Source organism: Danio rerio, chromosome 4 (genome assembly GCF_049306965.1).
Source record: "Danio rerio strain Tuebingen ecotype United States chromosome 4, GRCz12tu, whole genome shotgun sequence".
Taxonomy (NCBI): Eukaryota; Metazoa; Chordata; class Actinopteri; order Cypriniformes; family Danionidae; genus Danio; species Danio rerio.
The window spans coordinates 46512501-46528321 of NC_133179.1; the positions used below are offsets into that span (position 1 = coordinate 46512501).

Genomic DNA, 15821 nt, shown 5'->3' on the forward strand with positions numbered 1-15821 from the left:
ATCACAGCAGACCCCACATTGTTGTTGTTATTATATTCAAATCCAGTTATAGAGTATTACTACTCTAATTGTGAATCTTTACTGTTCCTGTTTCAATAGGGTGCTCTTGCTAAAAGGAGCAATGGCAGAGAGAGACTTCCAGTGCAGACTTTAAGTTGCTGCAATCTAATCGTGGGAAAGACACTTGCTCCTGAGCAGATTCGAGCTTGGGGATGTGTTGCTGTCACACCAACGAGTCTGCCGTGAGTTTCAGAGAACACATAATACTGACTAGTTGACGACTTAAATTTACTCTCTCACTTCCAGCCTTCACTGCGAACGCGCACACACTCAAATAGTTTGGCTTTGTTTAAAACCACATCTGGCAGCGGTGGGATTCGAACCCACGCCCCCAAAGAGACTGGAGCCTAAATCCAGCGCCTTAGACCCCTCGGCCACGCTACCCTAGATGAATTGCTGCAGTGGTCCCTTTTCTGCCCAATTTTACCGAAGCAGAACAGCAGAGAGGACGCAGAGCTTCCTAGTGAAGCCCTTCAACTTTGGCCAAGGAGTCTACATTTGGATGTGAGCGGAAGCATGCAGTATCTCTTCGCAAGTCTGTTTGCTCAAGCAGAGAGGTCATTCTCAAGCATCCTAAAAGGACTGCCTGGCAGCGGTGGGATTCAAACCCACGCCCCCGAAGAGACTGGAGCCTTAATCCAGCGCCTTAGACCGCTCGGCCACGCTACCTTACAAAGCTGCTTTCCCTGAGCAGTTTCGACACCAACTTGTTTCAAGTAGCGCAACAGCTCTGGGAAATCAGTTCAATTTAGCCATGCCTAGCTGGAGCTCCTCCACAAAGAAAGAGACCTCCTTAATACCAGCTTAGGAAGCACTCCCACCTTCCTGTCAACCACAGTTCTGTCTCTATTTGAGCACACCTCAAGGCATTTGAAGTCTTCTCCTTACGGCAGCCAGCTGCGATGCATTTAAGCACCTGATTACAAGGTAACTGTTATTTCACAAAAGAGTGAAAGTTACTGATTCCATCACAGCAGACCCCACATTGTTGTTGTTATTATATTCAAATCCAGTTATAGAGTATTACTACTCTAATTGTGAATCTTTACTGTTCCTGTTTCAATAGGGTGCTCTTGCTAAAAGGAGCAATGGCAGAGAGAGACTTCCAGTGCAGACTTTGTTAAGATGCTGCAATCTAATCGTGGGAAAGACACTTGCTCCTGAGCAGATTCGAGCTTGGGGATGTGTTGCTGTCACACCAACGAGTCTGCCGTGAGTTTCAGAGAACACATTATACTGACTAGTTGACGACTTAAATTTACTCTCTCACTTCCAGCCTTCACTGAGAACGCGCACACACTCAAACAGTTTGGCCGTGTTTAAAACTACATCTGTCAGCGGTGGGATTCGAACCCACGCCCCCAAAGAGACTGGAGCCTAAATCCAGCGCCTTAGACCCCTCGGCCACGCTACCCAAGATGAATTGCTGCAGTGGTCCCTTTTCTGCCCAATTTTACCGAAGCAGAACAGCAGAGAGGACGCAGAGCTTCCTAGTGAAGCCCTTCAACTTTGGCCAAGGAGTCTACATTTGGATGTGAGCGGAAGCATGCAGTATCTCTTCGCAAGTCTGTTTGCTCAAGCAGAGAGGTCATTCTCAAGCATCCTAAAAGGACTGCCTGGCAGCGGTGGGATTCGAACCCACGCCCCCGAAGAGACTGGAGCCTTAATCCAGCGCCTTAGACCGCTCGGCCACGCTACCTTACAAAGCTGCTTTCCCTGAGCAGTTTCGACACCAACTTGTTTCAAGTAGCGCAACAGCTCTGGGAAATCAGTTCAATTTAGCCATGCCTAGCTGGAGCTCCTCCACAAAGAAAGAGACCTCCTTAATACCAGCTTAGGAAGCACTCCCACCTTCCTGTCAACCACAGTTCTGTCTCTATTTGAGCACACCTCAAGGCATTTGAAGTCTTCTCCTTACGGCAGCCAGCTGCGATGCATTTAAGCACTTGATTACAAGGTAACTGTTATTTCACAAAAGAATGAAAGTTACTGATTCCATCACAGCAGACCCCACATTGTTGTTGTTATTATATTCAAATCCAGTTATAGAGTATTACTACTCTAATTGTGAATCTTTACTGATCCTGTTTCAATAGGGTGCTCTTGCTAAAAGGAGCAATGGCAGAGAGAGACTTCCAGTGCAGACTTTAAGATGCTGCAATCTAATCGTGGGAAAGACACTTGCTCCTGAGCAGATTCGAGCTTGGGGATGTGTTGCTGTCACACCAACGAGTCTCCCGTGAGTTCCAAAGAACACATTATACTGACTAGTTGCCGACTTAAATTTACTCTCTCATTTCCAGCGTTCACTGCGAACGTGCACACACTCAAGCTGTTTGGCCTTGTTTAAAACCATATCTGGCAGCGGTGGGATTCAAACCCACGCCCCCGAAGAGACTTGAGTCTTAAGCCAGGACCTTAGACCCCTCGGCCATGCTACCCTAGATGTATCTATGCAGTGGTCCCTTTTCTGCCCAATTTTACGGAAGCAAAACAGCAGAGAAGACGCAGAGCTTCCTAGTGAAGCCCTTCAACTTTGGCCAAGGAGTCTACATTTGGATGTGAGCGGAAGCATGCAGTATCTCTTCGCAAGTCTGTTTGCTCAAGCAGAGAGGTCATTCTCAAGCATCCTAAAAGGACTGCCTGGCAGCGGTGGGATTCGAACCCACGCCCCCGAAGAGACTGGAGCCTTAATCCAGCGCCTTAGACCGCTCGGCCACACTACCTTACAAAGCTGCTTTCCCTGAGCAGTTTCGACACCAACTTGTTTCAAGTAGCGCAACAGCTCTGACAAATCAGTTCAATTTAGCCATGCCTAGCTGGAGCTCCTCCACAAAGAAAGAGACCTCCTTAATACCAGCTTAGGAAGCACTCCCACCTTCCTGTCAACCACAGTTCTGTCTCTATTTGAGCATACCTCAAGGCATTTGAAGTCTTCTCCTTACGGCAGCCAGCTGCGATGCATTTAAGCACCTGATTACAAGGTAACTGTTATTTCACAAAAGAGTGAAAGTTACTGATTCCATCACAGCAGACCCCACATTGTTGTTGTTATTATATTCAAATCCAGTTATAGAGTATTACTACTCTAATTGTGAATCTTTACTGTTCCTGTTTCAATAGGGTGCTCTTGCTAAAACGAGCAATGGCAGAGAGAGACTTCCAGTGCAGACTTTAAGATGCTGCAATCTAATCGTGGGAAAGACACTTGCTCCTAAACAGATTCGAGCTTTTTTTTTTTTTTTTCTTTCTTAAAAAATACATCATCAACAATCATGACATTTATACATACAAATATTTAAAAGATAAAATATTTAAAAATCTCCAGGTAAGAAAACTTTAAAACCAGTCCAAGTTTGTACAATATATGGATTATTTTTTCTAATACATTTTTCAAAAATGTCCATCTTTTCATACATTTTGCAATAGTCATATATAACCATTATTTCCTCAGTCACAATCTGTTTATACAACAAAACCAATGGAATTTCTTTTTTCTTTTGTTTCATAATATTTCTTCTTTTCCATATTGTATATCTTGCAAGAGTCAACATATAATTAAGAGCAAACTTATTTTTTGTTTTCCCATTAAAACCAAATAAAACAGTGTATCCCATTCTTCTAAAATAATGTTTTCATCATACAGAAAATTGCATACCATTGTTTTCAACATCTTCATAAAATCACTCAACTTTTTACAATTTAAAAATAGGTGTAACACGCCTTCCTTTTTTTCCAAACACACTTTACACAAATCATCTTGTGATACCCCAATCTTTTTAAAGATAATCTCTGTCATTATGCAGTTGTGTCTTAACATAAAATCTAAGTTTTCCAATGCTGGACTTTTTAAAATTGATCTTACATTTTTCCATATATTTGAAGTATCAAAGTTTTCAAATAACTTTTCCCAAAATTCTCTTGATTTAGGTTTTTTTAAACACAGTGTTACACAAACATGTATAAAACATCTTGATAGGACAATCATTGATACTAATCTTATCTTCATCCATTTTTAAAAAAAACTTTTATTTTTCTATTTTCAGTTTCTTTTTTCATTCTCTTCAATAGTTTTGATCCAGTGATCTGGTAATGCTAATCTTAACTTCTTGTATTGATCTTCAATTTTTTCTTTATCATCTACATCTTCTATTTCCTCCAGTGTATCTATTATTGCTTGAGTCGGTAAAAACCCAGGTTTTATTTCATATAAAATGTCTTTTACTTGTCTAAAACCCACTGCATACCAGTTCTCATAAAACATTTGCTTTTTGCTTTTATTGTTCTGATTTAAAAATAGGGGTTGCTGTAAATAAAGTTTTCTCCCTTCAATCTCAGTTTGTATATTATTATAAAAGCATTTCCATGTTCTCAACAACTCTTCATAAAACTCAGGAATATTTTCTATCATGCGGTCTTTAAATGCCATCCATAAGAAATCATCTCTTATTTGTCCACATTTATTAATAAAATAACTCATTATGCTTTTCCATAGAATATTGTCTTCATTTAAAAACTTTTTTAATGTTTTAATTCTCATGCTTTTTATTCTTATCCATGGATCTATAAGTCTTAGTCCTCCCTCATCCACCTTTCCAATGATAGTGTTATATGCAATTTTAGATGGTTTATCATCCCATAAAAAGTTTAAAATCATAGTTTTTAATTTCTTATACACCCACGTAGGTAGACTAACAACACTTAAAACATACCACATCTTAGATAGAAAAAGAGAATTTAATACCAGTACTTTTCCTTTTAAAAACAATACTCTCTGTTTCCAAAAACATAATCTTTTTTCCATTTTATTTATAAGTTCATCCCAAATTATTTCTCTAGTTTTATTTTCATCATATCCCAGTGTAATGCCTAAGATATTTATGTATTTTTTTTGTTCTTTATATTCCCAATTTCCTTGTTGAACGTCTACTTTTCCCATCTTCATATATTCAGTTTTTTCTTTATTTACTTTTGCTACCGATCCTCGACAATATTTATCAAATATTTCCATAGCTTTTCCAACACTTTTAAAATCTTTTAAAAATAGAGTGGTATCATCAGCATACTGGTAAATTTTCTGCTCTGTTCTATTGATTTCTATTTTAAACCCTTTAATTTTCTTTTCTCCATTTATAGCTAAGCCTAATGGTTCAGCAACTAATGTGTATAATAACGCTGATAAAGGACATCCTTGTCTTATAGATCTAGAAATCTCCATGTAGTCGGTTAAAAATCCATTTATTTTAAAACAACTAAAAATATCTGTATAAAAAACATTTTATCCACTTAATAAAATTCTCACCAAAGCCAAATTTCTGTATTATGTCAAATAAATAGCTATGCTCAACTCTATCAAAAGCCTTTTCTAGATCTATGCTGAATAAAAATCCTTCATCTTTTTTTTCTTTTATGTACCAGATTAAATCTCTGATGCTTGTTACTGTGTCTGCTATATCTCTACCTATAACACCATAAGCCTGGTTAGTAGTAATAAGAGTGGGAACTACCTTTTTAAGTCTGTTTGCTAAAATCTTTGCTAATATTTTATAATCTGTATTAAGCATACTTAAAGGTCTATAATTTTGCAAATAATCTTTATCACCTTTATTTTTATAAATAATTTTAATCATTCCTTTCTTCATACTCTCACTCAACTGTCCTTTTTTAAAAATAGCAATAAAAAGATCTTTTAAAATTGGAATTAAAACATCTTTAAAAGTCTTATAAAATTCAGATGACAAACCATCTAAACCAGGGCTTTTCCCATTACTTAATTGTGTTATAGCTTCATTGATCTCCTCTTCAGTTATATCACTATCACACAGTTTTTTATCCTCTTCGCTTACTTTAACCTTTATTTGATTCAATAAAAAATCCTTATCTTCTTCATGAACTCCTTTTGCTTTAAACAAAGTTTCATAGAAATCTTTAACTGTTCTTAAAATACTTTCTTTATCTTTGACAGTTTTCTCTTTTGTTGAGACATTCTTTATCAAATCTGCTTTTTGTCGTGTTTTTTCTAGATCATAAAAGAACTTTGTACTTCTTTCTCCTTCCACTGTATTTTTTATCTTGCTTCTTATTCTAGCTCCCATACATTTTTCCTCTTCTAGTTTTTTCAGTTTCTCTTCTAATATCACTATTCTCCTAATATCCATATTTCCTTCTGTTATCTTTTCCATTTCATTCTCCCATTCTTTGTTTAATTGTCTTTCTTTAGCTCTTTTGGCTTTCTGCATTTTCTTTGAACATTCTATTGAAAATCTTTTGGCCTCTAATTTTACATTGTCCCACCACACACTTATTTCTTCATCATATAACTCATCATTCACACTATTAATAATAATGTTTTCCATTTCAATTTTATAAAAATCATTCTTTAAAAGCTCTGTATTAAACACCCATACACCTGGTCCTCTTTCAACTCCACTGAAATCCATCATTACATACAGAAAATCATGGTCACTACAGCTAAAAATCTTGTAAAAAATATTTGAAATAAAAGATTCTACATTTCTTGTACATAAAACATAGTCTAATCTGCTTTGTTTTAAAACTGTATTCACCCACTGCCTTCTTGAGTATTCTCTTTTGGCTCTATTTCTCTCTCTCCATACATCTACATATTTATGTTTTTCAATCATGTGTTTCAGTTCTCTTCTTCCAACATCTGCTCTAAACACCATATGATCATCTACATCTATTCTTTCTAAAACAGTATTAAAATCTCCTAAAACAATAACATTATTCCATCCACTCATTAAAACACTTAGATCTTTAAAAAAAGTAACTCTTTCCAAGTCTTCATTTGGAGCATGTATATTACATATTCTTATTTCTTCATCCTTATTCATAATTTTAATAGTTAAAATCCTTCCATAATTATCTTTAAATAAAACATCAAATGTATATCCTATTCCCCTTCTAATTAATATTGCCATGCCTTTTTTCTTATTTGGGTCATTATTATACAATATTTCCCCATCCCAACATTTTTTTAAATCATTAACAATGTTTTCATTCCATCCAGTCTCTTGTATACATATAACATCACATTTTTTTGTTAAAGCAATTACATTTTCAAACTTCACTTTGGATGACAGCCCTCTTACATTAATTGAAACCAAACATAAGTTGTTCATTAGAAATATAAAAGAAAACAAGCCATCCAAACAAAAGAAAATCCAAATGAAACAATCCATCAATCATTTGTAGTCTTTTTTATGATCTAAAATCTTAGATCAGTTCTTTCAGTTTTTAGTTTTGCTTTTGCTTCCTTTCGTAATTTTTGTTTCTTAAGCACTTGCTGAATATTTAATTGTACAGTTTTTCTGCGTCTTCTGTTTATGCTGTCTATTGTTCTGTCTTTAGTCCCAATATTTATTTCTTCATTATCATCATCATCGCTTACCTCTTCCTCAATTCTGCTTTCTGTATTTTCACCTGCTGCTCCTTGTTCTTCTTCCATGTCGTGTCCATCGTCTTTCATTAGATCTTGTGCCTCAGTGTCTGCTGTATCTCCTTCATCCTCTTCACTCATGGCCTGCTCCTCTTCTTGTTCATTCAAATCATCCGGTGGTAATTCCTGTACTTCCTCTTCCCGTTCTTCATTGCTTGATTTCTCCATTTGTTTATTTGTTTCCATAACTCCAGTCTCTTCCTCATCCGATTCACATCTGCACCACAATATTGTCTTTTTGCAGCCTTGGCACCGTGGGGCTTTACAGTCCCGCGTAAAATGCCCCTGCTCCAGACATTCTCTACACACAAATTGTGGGCAGTCTTTTTTTTCATGTTCAGCACTTCCACATAATCTGCATGTTTTTATCTGCTGATCATGTATCACTCTAAAATATTTTGGTCCTTCCTCTGTATCAAACTTTACATTGTAAGGAAGACTCATAACTTCTTTTGGAAATTTCACTCTGATAAACCTTGTTCCATCAGCCACAGTTGTTCCTGGATGATATCTTCTTCTCAGTGGGAGAATTGGAGAAACTCCCCAGTCCACCAGCTTTTGGATGATTTCACTATCTTGAATATAGTTGGGTAAGTTCAAAAAAGAAACCATTCTCTCAGTTGCGCAGAGTTTTGATACTTCACAAAATTGTTGGTTAATCATTAGTCCATCCATTAAGTGATCACAGTCCGTTTCATTTTCCATAGTAAGTTCATAGTCAAAATTGGATTTTTTCCTCAGTCCAAACAATTTTCCAATTCCAGTCTTATCTTCCACAGCCTTTATAATCATCGTTACAGTGATATTTTCAGGATCTTTCACAGTCATTGTCAGAGTTGTTTCTTTTTTATATTGTCGCTGAAATCTAGCTTGACTTTTCAGTTTGTTTATCATCTCATTTCTATGACTTGATTGTTGGCTGTTTTCCAAGTGTTCAGCATTTGCTTTACCTTTAGTTTGTTGCATTTCTCCACTTCCTTCTCTACTTGTGTCTGATTTAGTTTTCCTCCTTCTTGCCACAACAGTTGCCCATGTGTCATTATCGTCGATGCCGTTGTTTGAATCTCTTGAATTGTTGTTTTCAGGAGTAGCTTTGTCCATGCTGCCATAGTCCATTTTTAGTTCCAGTTCCTTTACCAAAGTGTCCATCCTTTCAAAACGTTTTAACCCCAAACAGATAACACTGTCTGGGGTTTAACTAAAACTAAACAAAATTAATACAATTTAATTTAAGCAAAATCAAGAAAAAAAACAATAAAGCAAATCAAAATGGGAGAGCCTTTCTCTCCCTACTGCCACCTCACACTTCCTTGAAAGCAATGACTCAGTCAAACTCAAGGGGGCGTTGCCAGGGTGGTATGGCCGTAAGCGAAATAGGCCGTCAAGAGTTGGCTATTTAAAACAGGCGCAGCACCAGGGAACGAGCGCAGCTCAGCTGGCATCGACACAGCACCGACAGAGAAACAATGCCCTTGAAGGCGAGAAAAAATAATGGCAGCGAAGCTGTGACACAGGGAAGTCTATCAGCTGCCAAATGAAGGACTTCAAAAAGCTTACAGCACCTGGTATTCCCAGGCGGTCTCCCATCCAAGTACTAACCAGGCCTGACCCTGCTTTACTTCCGAGTTCAGATGAGATCGGGCATTACTTTTTTTTTTTTTTTTTTTTTTTTTTTTTTTTTTATTGAACCAATTTCAATTACAATCTTTTACAGTAAATCATAATAAAACAGACATTAAAAGATCATTTCATATTCAAAAACATTAAAAATGTGGTAGTTTCCAGTTCATTTCTTTAAAAACTTGACATGCTTTGTCCGTCAGAATTTTGTGCAGCTCACTCAAAATGTTCTCATTTTTATGATATACATACAGTTTTTCCACATATCTCTCCATTTTCCTCTTAAAAATTCCCCATACATCCATCACCATTTTCTCTTTTTTTGCCACAATTCTCCTTTCCCACATTGCATTTTTCATCAGCATTATACATAGGTTTACTATTTTCTTATTTTCATTGTTCTTATTCCATCCCAACATCACTACTCTGTTCCATTCTGTTTCATTTTCATCCCAGTCTCCAAGTAGTCCTTTAATTAAAACTTTACAATCTTTTAAAAAACCTTCCAATTTTTGACAATATAAAAACATGTGTAAAAAACCCTCTTCTTCTTTTTGACATACTTTACACATTCCACTTTGTTCCATTCCTATCTTGTTTAAAATGACATCAGAAAAGATTGCTTTGTGCCTTATTAAAAATTCTAGACATTCGACTTTTGTTTCCACATACCTTCCTTTCATGTTTCCCCATATTTCATTTGCTTTTACATTTTTGTATTTCTCTATCCAGTATTTGTTTGCTGTTGGTTCTTTAAAAACATTCTCTCTAAAAAAACAATAAATATTTTTCACAGTACATTCATTAAAATTGCATATTTTTTCACCTGTTTTCACATACACTTCTTTTGTTTCTTTTTCTTTTTCAAATTTTTCTATGCTTCTTATCCATTCTTTTGGAATTGCCTGTTTAATTATGTCAAGATTTTTCTCAATTTCCTTTCTGTTGTATTCCTCTTTCGCCTCCTCCATTGTGTCTATAACATATTGTTCAGTTAAAAAGCCTTCTTTAAATTCATATAAAATGTCCCGCACTTTTAAAATCCCAACTTCTATCCATTTCTTATAGTATAAAACCTTCCCTTGACTTAAAATGTTATTGTTCAAGAAAAGAGGTTGGTTTAAAATGTTTTCCCTTCCATGTGGACTATATTCCACTTGTTTTAAAAAATTCCCCCACGCACCTAAAATTTCTCTATAAAATTCAGGTAAGTTTTCTGTCATCCAAGCTTTTGTTTTCATCCATAAAATCCCATCTCCCATGTTAAAATTACCACATTTGTTTAAAAAATATTTCATTGTTTTTTTCCACTCTGCTTTGTTTTCTTTTTCTAGATACTTCTTTACTCTTTTCACTCTTAAACTATTTTTTCTTTGTTCTACATCTATTAAACCCAGACCACCTTTGTCTATTTCCCCTACGACTGTATTAAAAGCAATCCTTGGTGGCTTACCTCCCCATAAAAAATCTGTAAAACATTTTTTCAACCTCTTTTCTATCCACATTGGCATTTCTAAAACATATAAAACATGCCACAATTTAGACTCCATTAAAACATTTAAAATCAAAACTTTTCCTTTTAATGTTAGTGTTCTTAGTTTCCAGTAATTTAACCTCCTTTCTATATCTGTTAAAAAACCTTCCCACATCTTATCTCTCGCTTTTCTGGCATCTTTCCCCATTAAAACCCCTAAAATCTTGATTTCTTCTACTTCTTTGAAATTGGTGCATTCTGCTAAATCTGTTTCCTTTCCAAACTTCATATAAACCGTTTTGTCTTCATTTACTTTACTCCCTGATCCTTTACAAAATTGTTGTACTATTTTCATGGCTTCTTTCACACTCTCTTTTCCTTTTACTATTAATGTGGTGTCATCTGCATATTGAAACATTTTTTTATTTACTTTATTTTCTTCAATCTCAATTCCTTTTATTTTTTCTTCTTCGTTGATAGCTAAGCCCAGGGGTTCTGCCACAAGTGAATATAAAAGTGCTGACAGAGGACATCCTTGCCTTATCGATCTTGTTATTTTAAAACATTCTGTTAAAAAGCCATTACATTTAATTTTTGTTAAAATACCCTTATACAAAATCTTTATCCATTTTCTAAAAACTTCTCCAAAACCAAACTTTTTGAGTACTTTGAATAAAAACTGGTGTTCAACTCTATCAAAAGCTTTTTCAAAATCCAGACTTATTATATATCCTTCCTCTTTTTTCTCCTTCATATATTCTATGATGTCTTTTATGCTCATTGTTATGTCTGCTATGTCTCTTCCTTTTATCGCATAGGCCTGTGTTGTTTTAATTATTTTTGGCATCACTTCTTTTAATCTATTTGCTAAAATTTTTGTTAAAATCTTTAAATCTGTGTTTAACATTGTGATTGGTCTGTAATTTTTTAACAATGTCTTTTCTCCTTTTTTGTGTATTAATTTCATTAATCCCATTCCCATTCTTTCATTTAGTTCTTCTTTTTGCAGTATTTCTTTAAAAACGTCAGTTAAAATCGGAATTAAAATTTCTTTAAAACATACATAAAATTCACTATTTAAACCATCGATTCCTGGACTTTTCTTTTTGTTCAAGCTTTCTATTGCTTTTCTTATTTCTTCTTCCCCTATTTCTTGGTCGCATTCTTTTTTATCCTCTTCATCTATTTTTGTTTTTATCTGTTTTAATAATTTTGACATTTGTACTTCATCAACTCCCTGTGTTTTAAATAACTCCTCATAGTATTTTTTGATTTCTTTTAAAATTTCTTCATTTCCTTCTATGCTTTCTCCTTTTGCCCCTTGTATTATCTTTATTGTTTCTGCTTTTGCTTTTTGTCTTTCTAAATCAAAGAAGAACTTTGTGCATTTTTCTCCCTCTACTACATATTTTGCTTTGCTTCTTAGTCTAGCTCCTTCATATTTCTTTTCTTCTATTTCTTTCAGTTTTCCCTCCATTTCTTTTATTTTTTGAATGTCTTTTTCATTTTTGTCTAGTTCTATTTCTAAGTTTTCTTTGATTGTCTTTTCTTTGTGTCTTTTATTCTTTTGTATTATTCTACAGAATGTTAATGTAGATTTTTTAATCAGAAATTTGACATTTTCCCACCATAGTCTTTTGTCTTCATTATAGATCTGGTTTCCTTTTTCTTTTTCTATTATTTCTTTTACTTTTTTAACATAGTCTTCGTTTTTTAAAATTTCACTATTTAATGTCCATACCCCTGGGCCTCTTTGTATTTCTTCTGTATTAAAATTAAAAAATACAAATTTATGGTCACTTAAAACAGTTTCATCGTACCTTATTTTTTCAATATAAATTTCTATATTTCTTGTGCATAACACATAGTCTATTCTCGATTGGTTTACAAAATTCCCTACTATTTGTCTTCTAGAAAACTCCTTTTTCTTCCCATTTCTTTCTCTCCAAATGTCTATCATTCCTTTTTCCTCTATTAGTGATTTTAGTTCTTTCCTTCCCGTGTCTGATTTAAAAACCATACCTTCTGTTATGTCCTGTCTGCTAAAAACAGTGTTAAAATCCCCACATACTATTATTTGTTTATAGTTTTTTAAAAACCTTCTTAATATGTTAAAAAAGCTTTTCTTTTCACTCTCTTCATTTGGTGCATGCACATTAACTAAAATAATATCTTTCCCTTCATATTTTATTTCTAATATCATACATTTTCCTTGTTTGTCTTTATATATTACTTTACTCATTTGCAGTGCATTCTTCTTTATTAAAATTGCTACTCCTCTCCCAGCTTTCGTATCTCCATTACTATAATAAAAGTCCCCATCCCATTCTTTTTTATATATGTCCATCACCTCATTTTTCCAATTTGTTTCTTGTAAAATAATTATTTCTTCTCTTTTACATTTTTCCTTTACATTCTTAAATTTTCTTAAGTCCATTAAACCTCTTGCATTAAAAGACACGCAATTTAAAACCATTAAAAGAAGGAAAAAGGAAATAAAAACCGTCATCTTAGTCCTCTTCTTCTCCCAAACCTCTCAAAGAATCATATCTGTTGTGGCTTTTCAGTTGTCCTTTTTTCAAACCCTTTTTTCTTGCAGTTTCTAATTTTGATAAAACTTTTGCCGATCGTCTTGTTTGTCTTTTCTCAAGTTTGTCTTTTTCTACTTCCTCCTCATGTTTTCCAGTCTCTCTGTCTGTTCCCTTGCTTTGTTCTTTAAGATCCTCTTTTTCAATTACATCCAAAACGTTTTTGAAGCTAGAAGTTATGTCCATTGGTGTCCATGCTACCTCCTCTTCATGCTCTATTTGTTGACTGTCTGTTTCTGTTTCTTTTTCCTTTTCTTTTTTTGCATTCTCCTCCTTCAATGTTATTTCCTCTGTTGTAGTTTGTATTGTTTGTGTCGTTGTTTGTTCCTCTTCATTACTTTCCTTTTCACTGTTTCCTTCATGCATTTGCCCACTCACCTGGATCTCATCCTCCTCCTCCTCTTCCTCCATCCAACATTCACACTTACTTAAATAGTTCTGGCAGTCCGGGCACTTAATAGCATCGCAGTCTCTGGCAAAATGTCCCCTTTCCTCACATTTATGGCATTTAAAGTCTGGGCAATCTTTGACCATATGGTCAGGGCTCATGCACAGCCTACAAGTCTTAACCTGGTGGCTGTGCATCACCCTAAAATATTGCTGACCTTCTGCCGTTTCCAGTCTTGTGCTGTAAGGGAGAGATATCACTTCTCTGGGGAATCTCACTTTGAGATATCGAGTTCCATCTTCTATTTCTGTGCCCGGATATACCCTTCTTTTAATTTTTGTTATGGGAAATACTCCCCAGCCTTCTAATTTATCTAATATTAATTGATCATCCAGGTAAGCGGGCAAATGCATGAAGGAAACCACGTAGTCTCTATTTTGTAGCATTTTCACTTCACAGGTTTCTCCTTTTATTATTAGTCCATCCATCAGTTTATCGCATGTTTCTTCATTTTCTAAAGTTAGTTCATAATCTTTGTCCTGTCTCGGCCTTATCGCAAGAATTTTCCCAAGTCCACACTTTTCAGTTACTGCATTAATTATTTCCAAAACTCTCACCTCTTTAACTTTGTCCACATTTAGAATCACTGTTGCTTCCTTCATGTACTTTTTTCCACTTCTTTGTTGTTGCATCTCCTGTTGTTGGTTTTCTTGTCGTTCTTTGTTTACCATGTTTCTTTCTCCTTCCTGTCCAGTGTTGTTTTCCAATTGTCTTTCCCCTCGTAATCCAGTGCTGTTTTCTTTTTGTCTTTCTCCACTCCTTCCTGTGATGTTTTCCCCATGTGCTTCATCAAACAAATCTGTGCTGTTGCTTTGTGAGTCCATCATTTTCTCTCAAAAAAAAAATCTGTGCTAACCACCTTCCAGCCAGCACACGTGCTGCTGTCAGGTGGTTAAAAGACAAAAAAATCAAAAAAAGTCCACTATCACAAAAAAGACACTAAATAAACTCGAAATAACACAAAAAAATGGAGAGCCTCTCTCTCCTGTCTGCAGCCTTACACTTCCTCGTTGCACTCTAGCTCCCTCTAGCGTGCTCAGGGTGGTATGGCCGTAAGCGAAATAGGCCGTCAAGAGTTGGCTATTTAAAACAGGCGCAGCACCAGGGAACGAGCGCAGCTCAGCTGGCATCGACACAGCACCGACAGAGAAACAATGCCCTTGAAGGCGAGAAAAAATAATGGCAGCGAAGCTGTGACACAGGGAAGTCTATCAGCTGCCAAATGAAGGACTTCAAAAAGCTTACAGCACCTGGTATTCCCAGGCGGTCTCCCATCCAAGTACTAACCAGGCCTGACCCCGCTTTACTTCCGAGTTCAGATGAGATCGGGCATTACCAGGGTGAAAATCGGTCCTTAGAGCTGTATTAATAAATCGCAGTCCAATAAAGGAATTAACTTTTAGGCAAATTCTTACTTTATCCGGTGAAATGAGGATAAATTGAAATATGTGTACTAATTAGGGATGTAACGGTATTGTAAATACCGTCATACCGCAATATTAATTTTTTTCGATATTACCGAAGTCGCATGACTCGGTAAAACTATAGGTCTTCTGAGAAAATTTGCTCAGGCGAATGAAGTGAACGGGAGGTAGCGAAAACTACAATTGCCATCAGCCCATGCTTGACCATCATCCCTTGCGGTCTGTTGTCGCTACAGATCCAGTAATGCGGAAATGGAGTGTGCTGCTAGAAGCGGGGATGAAAAGAGCTGGAAAACTCTAAGGCCCCGTTTACACTAATGCGTTTTAGTTCAGTCCTGCATTATCTCCGTGTAAGTTCAGACTTCGCAAGTTTGATCATGGCTGCAGTCTCTTCTTCTCAGTTTGATATGGAAAAGCAGACTATACCGAGGACACGGGTAAATCTTCAAAGGGAACAGTGTACTTTATAACTTCATTCACATCACCCTGTCTTCGTTGTTTCACTTTGTCAACAATAAAATGTAAACATGATTTAAGGAACTGCCTATTTTCATTTTAATATAGCAACTTAGACAGCAGACATGTTGAGGCGTCTTGCTGCATATATGAGCGTCATCTTCACTGTGTGGATATTTATAACAAAACGGAGCCGATAACAACTGCCTCCTTTCAATTTCAGTGAAAATACGAAACACACCCTCTCTTTTGCTGAGTATCAGTTTTAAGAATCGATAATGGCCATTTTAAA

The 15821-nt window shown here is 35.7% G+C and overlaps 1 protein-coding gene, 1 long non-coding RNA gene, 5 other non-coding genes and 1 pseudogene across 10 annotated transcripts in view; 2 read left to right on the top strand and 6 right to left on the bottom strand.

The window, feature by feature from the left end:
• Positions 1 to 15821, top strand: part of zgc:174653 — a 954986-nt gene that overhangs the window by 267671 nt on the left and 671494 nt on the right. The window lies entirely within an intron of this gene.
• Positions 363 to 444, bottom strand: trnal-uag (transfer RNA leucine (anticodon UAG)). Its single transcript has one exon. It is a non-coding gene; the product is annotated as a tRNA-Leu (tRNA).
• trnal-aag (transfer RNA leucine (anticodon AAG)) lies at positions 648 to 729 on the bottom strand. The gene has a single exon. It is a non-coding gene; the product is annotated as a tRNA-Leu (tRNA).
• trnal-uag (transfer RNA leucine (anticodon UAG)) lies at positions 1393 to 1474 on the bottom strand. The gene has a single exon. It is a non-coding gene; the product is annotated as a tRNA-Leu (tRNA).
• Positions 1399 to 4553, top strand: LOC141381780 (uncharacterized). The gene is made up of 3 exons (XR_012402435.1): positions 1399 to 2017; positions 2157 to 3044; positions 3184 to 4553. It is a non-coding gene; the product is annotated as an uncharacterized lncRNA (long non-coding RNA).
• On the bottom strand, positions 1678 to 1759 carry trnal-aag (transfer RNA leucine (anticodon AAG)). The gene has a single exon. It is a non-coding gene; the product is annotated as a tRNA-Leu (tRNA).
• trnal-aag (transfer RNA leucine (anticodon AAG)) lies at positions 2705 to 2786 on the bottom strand. Its single transcript has one exon. It is a non-coding gene; the product is annotated as a tRNA-Leu (tRNA).
• Positions 14888 to 15008, bottom strand: LOC137494168 (5S ribosomal RNA; annotated as a pseudogene).